This window comes from Pipistrellus kuhlii, unplaced genomic scaffold (genome assembly GCF_014108245.1).
Source record: "Pipistrellus kuhlii isolate mPipKuh1 unplaced genomic scaffold, mPipKuh1.p scaffold_m20_p_10, whole genome shotgun sequence".
Lineage (NCBI taxonomy): Eukaryota > Metazoa > Chordata > Mammalia > Chiroptera > Vespertilionidae > Pipistrellus > Pipistrellus kuhlii.
The window spans coordinates 3,133,290-3,140,008 of record NW_023425405.1 but is presented as its reverse complement, the minus strand read 5'-3'; positions in this window follow the sequence as shown (position 1 = coordinate 3,140,008).

Below are 6,719 nucleotides of genomic sequence, written 5' to 3'. Positions count from 1 at the left end.
GAATTAGAATCTAGCAAATCAATGCCAGGAACCAGTAAATGTACTTAGCAATTAGCTGGAGGAAGGAAAAAAAGTGAGCTAGTTAATCAGCTTTGGAACCTGCGGAGGTTCAATTTTGCATTCTGATTAAACAGTTTCAATGCAGTTGTTATTTGCTTGTAAAGTGCCGTTACAAGGAATTTGCTTTATATAGCAATACTAATTGCACAGACTTGAGCCAAGCACACAGGCGCTGTGTCTTTTGTTGTGTGGCTCTGCCAATGAACCTGCTCCCACTGCTCCTACCTTTTCCTTTCTTGGGCCCAGCACACCCATTTACTAAGTTCTCTGATGTGTATATAGGTGTGTGTGAGTGTGTGTGTGTGTGTGAGCATGCATACCTGTATGTGGTATGTGCGTACATTCTTTCAAATAAATAATAGCACAAGCATTAAAAACAATTCCTTTTTGTTTGTTCGTAGGCCTTCAAATCCCATTTTCAACATTTGAAAAACCACTGAACTAGTCTCATGAGCCACTTTCATCCTGGTATCACTTTCATTCTTTTGTGGATAGCTTTCGTTTCTCTTCAGCTTCATTATTTTCCCTAAAAGTATAAAAGGATTAGCCAGCGCATTGCTGTGCATTCCCACCTCAAGCTGCTGCTTGTCACAGAATCACTGAGCTATAACCGAGAGAACCTTTATGCTAACTGGATGGAATTGCTGGTAATTGGGGGAACTGGTATGTCAGGTCTCAGGTTGGGGCAAGACTGAAACTTGTGCTGAAACTGAAAAAGACATGCTCATCGAACTGCCTCTCGACTTCCAGGAAATTCTTGGAATGTGAATTTGGTAAGTTAGGAAAATAATTGTAAAGAAATGTTTTACACACATTACATACCAATTTGTAAGAGGGAATGTTGCATTCTGTTCTTAAACCCAGTTTCCTGAAAGTATTTTCCTGCTGTGGACTAATCAAAGCTCGTCAAGGATGAACAAGCACAGGGGTTGTTTTGACTGTTGACAAGGAAGGTGTTCCTGCCCTCCTTCCCACCAGGGAAAAGGTTAAACTTACAAAGCAAAGTCACCAAACGTACTAGGTTTTATTATGCTGTGCAGTATTCATCACCTAGACAACCAGCTCCTTGGGAAGGCTGTGCCAATAAAAGAAAGTCAAGATAAATCTCAGAATCAATATTGAGAGTACATCATTCAAATAAAATCAGAGTGTACTACTGAGGTTGCCACCATTTGACCTGTCTATTGTGTAGGTCTGTCTCAGACACCAGGGAACATGATATCACAGATATACACATGCATTCCCCTCACGTGAATTGTGTACTACTATGTATTGGGTCCAGAATTGAGTTTTCCATGTTTTTTTTTTTTTTTTTTTTTTTTTTTAAGCTTTGTTAAATAAGCTTAAATTTTTGGCACTACCTTTATCATTTAAATGTATTTGAAAAATTCTAACCTGAGGATATTTATGTTGATTTTTAGAGCAAGAAGGAGAGGGAGAGAGGGAGAGAGAAAGATAGATAGATAGATAGATGATAGATAGATAGATGATAGATAGATAGATAGATGAGAGAGACATTGATTGGTTGCCTCCCATACATGTTTCAGGAACTGAACCGAAACCTAAGTATCTGTCCTGACTGGGAATCAAACCCGAAACCTTTTGGCATACGGGATGATGCTCCAACCAACTTAGCTCTTGGGTCAGGGCCTTTAAATATACATTTTCCCCTTATTCTATCCTGGGATCATAAAGGAAACTCCTAAAAACAATTCTGTGTGGGTGCAAAGGAAACAATGGGTTCGCCAAGGACTTGCTTTCCACTCCTGGTTGCCATTAGTGAGCAGCCTGTGCCCTGCAGCCTCAGCTGGGGCAGGGAGCACAGCCCTTTCTGGTTTATTTGCTCCAAATTGGCAGCGAAGTTTTCACCTGGGCAAGCTGAAGGTCTAAGGTAGGGGTGTCGAACTCAATCAGAGAAGGGGCCAAAATCTAAAATCCAGCCTAAATCGCGGGCCGAATGGTTTACTGAACAGTCATAAACTGTCATTGTGATGGAAACGCAGCGGAGTGCAGTGATGACAGCGCGGTGCGGGCCACATCGCAAGGCCTGGCGGGACGGATTTGGCCCGCGGGCCTTGTGTTTGACACATGTGGTCTAAGGCTTAGAGTCTAAGCCTCAAATGAAACCTGGCCTTCTACAATGTTCCTATCTAATTGGCTCTGTTAGGGAATCCTCTGTCATATTCCTGTCTCTACTCTAAGGATTACCGGGGAGAATCACAAGCACCGGGGGAAGGAAACCAGGGCTGAACATTTCCCTCTCCCAGCTGCATTTCACATGTAATTTGAACATGAACTCGGGCACGGAAAATGGAAGGCTTAGATGACATCTGTCCCATCAGGCACATCATCATTTATCAAGGGTCTTCTTGCTTATGTTTCCATTTGCATCTGAGATGCTATTACTGTGAAAAATTGGAAACTGCAAAGGAGAAGGGCAGGATTTTTTTTTAAAGACACTTATTTAGGGGAAAGCTGTGTTTTGTGACTCTAAAGCCAGTTATTAGGAAATAAAAAGTACTTTCCCCTTACTCATCTACATTTGTGATCAATGTGTGCAGTTTTAGCAGGAAAATCGTCTCTTAACATGAAGTGTCTACACAGGCACACTTTCAGGGGAGCATCTCAGTTTCTCTTCGTTTTGTAGGGCTGGTTTGACACTGATGTTTTTAAATGTGCGAGCCCAGACAGTGTGTAATTGAATGGATTAATAACCTATACTTATAAAAACATAAAGCACTTAATTTTTACTCTTTCTTTCAAAGGTTATGGATAATATTTTTCAAATGTACCTACTATATTTAAACAATCCCCATTTAATATCCTCATTCAGAAGCAATTCATCCATCGCTGTCCATTGGCATATTTATTTATTTATTTATTTACTAGCAGCCTGATGCATGAAATTCATGCAAGAGCTTCCCCTGGCCGCTGGAACTGGCTTCCCTCTCAGCCCCAGCTTCCTCTGGAAGGTTGTCTGGAAGGATGTCTGATCTAATTAGCATTTTACACATTTATTATGATAGATTTAGTTGAAAGAGAAACTTAAATTTTCTCCACCTATTTATGCATTCATTGAATTGGTTGCTTCTTGCATGTCTGCTGACCGGACATGGAACCTTCAGCCTTGGCATATAGAGATGATGCACTAACTAACTGAGTTACCTGGCCAGGGCTATCCACTAGCTTTTTATGTGTAGTATACCTTTTAGTCATCACAATACAAAATATAGAAAATAGTTCAAACCTCTTCTCTTTCCCAGGTCCTACTGCCTCGGTAGTATTTGATGTAGTGGATACACACCCTCTGCTCATTTAACTGCTACATTCTTCCTCCTGTGGCTGTGACTCTATTGGCTCTTTCCTTATCCTTCCTTTGTAAGCTCATTTTGGGCATCTGCGATGCTTCCTTGCTCGGCCCAGATTAGAGTGGAGGGAGGCAGTGGGATGGAAGGCACTGGCTTGCCACAGACCCTTACCAAATTCTTACTGTGGCGGAGTGACCATTGCTCAGAGGCATGTGGGGGTAGAAATCTGATACCAGCTGCCAAATTGGCTTATCAAGCCTTGTACCAGAAAATGATTGTGCCTATAAACTTGGTTAAATTAAACTGCAGTGAGCCATCAAATAACATCAGAAATGGATACTCCTGTCTTCTGGTCAACATGTTCTCTCTCTAAGGCAAAGCGTGGGGAAGCCAGGTTCCCCTCAGCAGTTGCACACTGAGCCCCGGGTAGGATAACAAGCAGCAGATTCTGTAATGGATCTCCACAAGGGTGGTGTATCTTTTGGGTCTGGATTTGGAAATGATGAGTTTGTGGGCCAGTGTTCCTTCTCCCCACGGGTCATGCTTGCAAGCTTGGCCGAGCACTGCCACTATTTGTCTTTATGCTTCTTTCATCTCTGCTTCATTAGCTGATTCCCATCACACCATGCCCACTGTATGCCCACTTCACACCTGCACCTATCCCCACACCCTCATTGTTCTCTATTTTAGTTTTTCTTTTCTTTAAAAAAAAAATATTTTATTGATTTTTTACAGAGAGGAAGAGAGAGGGTTAGAGAGTTAGAAACATCGATGAGAGAGAATCATCGACCAGCTGCCTCTTGCACACCCCGTATATATACCTGCAACCAAGGTACATTCCCTTGACCGGAATCGAACCCAGGACCTTTCAGTCCACAGGCTGATGCTCTATGCACTGAGCCAAACCGGTTTTTCTTTAGGGTATAGTCATAACAAATATGAGAATCCTTCTAGCCACAAAGTTATTAGAAACAGATCATATAAAGAATAGTTAATTCAGTTTATATTACTGTCCTTTGCTATCTTATTTCCAGTATTTCCAAAGGAAATAATGATTATCACAGGTGCCCATTTCTTCTTTTTGTGTGCTATGTCATATACTGTGTTGTCGTGTGGTTAAAGGAGCATTGATTTTGTAGTCATAAAATTTCAGAGGCAGGGAGATCTGCCTCTGAGGTAGCTATGAGATCTGGGTAAGTTATGTATACCAAACTGAGCTTCAGTTTGTTTGTTTTTTTTCTCCTATTGATAAAATAGGTAATAATAGCAATACCTACTTTTAATTACTTTATCATTGGAGATAATTTCTAAGTTCTCATCTCTAGCCCCCATCTTGCTCCTGAGGTGCAGAACTCTATTACCAATTGCTTGTTAAGAAATCCTGCCTGGGTGTCTCACTAGCAACTTAAACTCAAATGTTCTGGAGATAAATCATCTTTCTTATGCATCCCTGTAACAGGGTGGTATTAGGTACTCAGTGGGACTTATTTAAAAACTGTGATGAAGGCCCAAAGCTGGAAACAGAAGATTCCAAGTAGTCCACATTCTAAGAGCAGAGAGCATCCTGCTGTCCAAGTCAGGCACTTTCCCTCAGGGCTTGATGAATGGTTTCAGCTGAATCTGCTGTGTGCCAAGCCCTCTCTAGCTCCCCATACTTTCTCTTGCCTCCATTTCTCTCCAGCCTCTTTCTCTTTCTCTATCCTTGTCCTAAGAGAACAGGAAATTGTAAATTTTGGTCTGGAACCATCAAGTAAGGAGACTTTTGCTTCCTCTGTCCCTTCAAGCCATCCTAAGACTAGGGGTTGGGGGAGAGCATAGGGGATGGGGGTGAAGGATGTGTGAGAAAGAGGCCAAGGATCCAAGCTGTTAGAGCTGCAGTTCTAATGTGACATCATGGAAAAGGGATGTCAAAGAGAGCTATGACAGGTTAAAAATGGCGACCGAGTAAGTGGATGATGTATGGACACGCTCCCAGGAACAAACTAGTATTACAACTAAAAAACAGAAAAACTTCCTGAATAATCAATGGAAAACTCGCAGGTGAGCTACTCTAGGACCAAAAGTGGAGCCCACATAGAGACTGATTTATTTCATATATTGTAAATAAATAAATGCATGCATATACACTTTCTTTTCTTTTTTTTTCTTTTTTAAGAAAGAGAGAGGGACAGCTATAAATCCATGTGATGTTGAGGTTTTTAAATTCCCAGGACTGAATTTATAGAATTAGAATAATACTGTTCTGATAATAAAAAGTGTTGGAAAAAAGTCAGATACCAAGTGATGGAAAGAATATGCACTTACCTCCCTCTAATACACAATAAATATTTGTTCATGTGAGGAATGGATCTTAAAACAGAGTCTTGGATTTCTATTTATTTTTAATACAAGAATGTTTATATCAGCTTTATTTGTAATAGCCAAAACCCCAGATATCCATCAATAGGGGAATGTATAAACATATTGTAGTGTATATTCATACAAATAAATACAAAATAGAACAATTGATGCACATAACATGAAAGAATCTCAAAAACATGCTGAATGAAAGAAGTCAGAACAAAAGAGTACATATTCTCTAGTTCTGTATATATATATTGAGTGTCCAGATTTTTATGATCTCTGAATGCATAATAATCTGGCCCAGTGCATGAATTTGTGCATGGGTGGGGAGTCAGGCCAGCCTGGCCAGGGAGAGAGGACATGGGCGGTTGGCCAGCCTGCCTGCTGGTCAAACTCCTGGTCGAGGTGACAATTTGCATATTAGCCTTTTATTATATAGAATATACACTGAGTGGCCAGATTATTATGCGTTCAAAGATCATAATAATCTGGCCACTCAGTGTATATTTGTATTAAGAGGTTTATCAACCCTGCCCTAGCCAATTTGGCTCAGTGGATAAAGAAATCAACCTGTGGACCAAAAGGTTCCAGGTTTGATTCTGATTCCAGTCAAGGGCATGTGCCTCAGTTGCAGCTCCTCCCTGGCCTTGGCCCTGGCCCTGCTCCAGGTTCCTGCAGGAGCAACCAATTGATGTACTTCTCTCACATCGATATTTCTCTCTGGTCTTCCATCTCTCTTCCACTCTCTCTAAAAATCAATGGAAAAATATCTTGGTGTAAGGATTAAAAATAAATAAATAAATAAATAAATAAATAAATAAATAATACAGCTACAACTATTGATGAATTTATTCCTTTTTATGAGATTTCCTCAAATCTTTAAACCACTGTCTGAGTTCATGTTTGGAATATGACAAGTGCAATTCCTACATATACTCCAGCATGAACTCTGTATAATCAAGGTCTAAAGAAATGCCTCAAGATAATATCTACAAGGATTAGTACCTT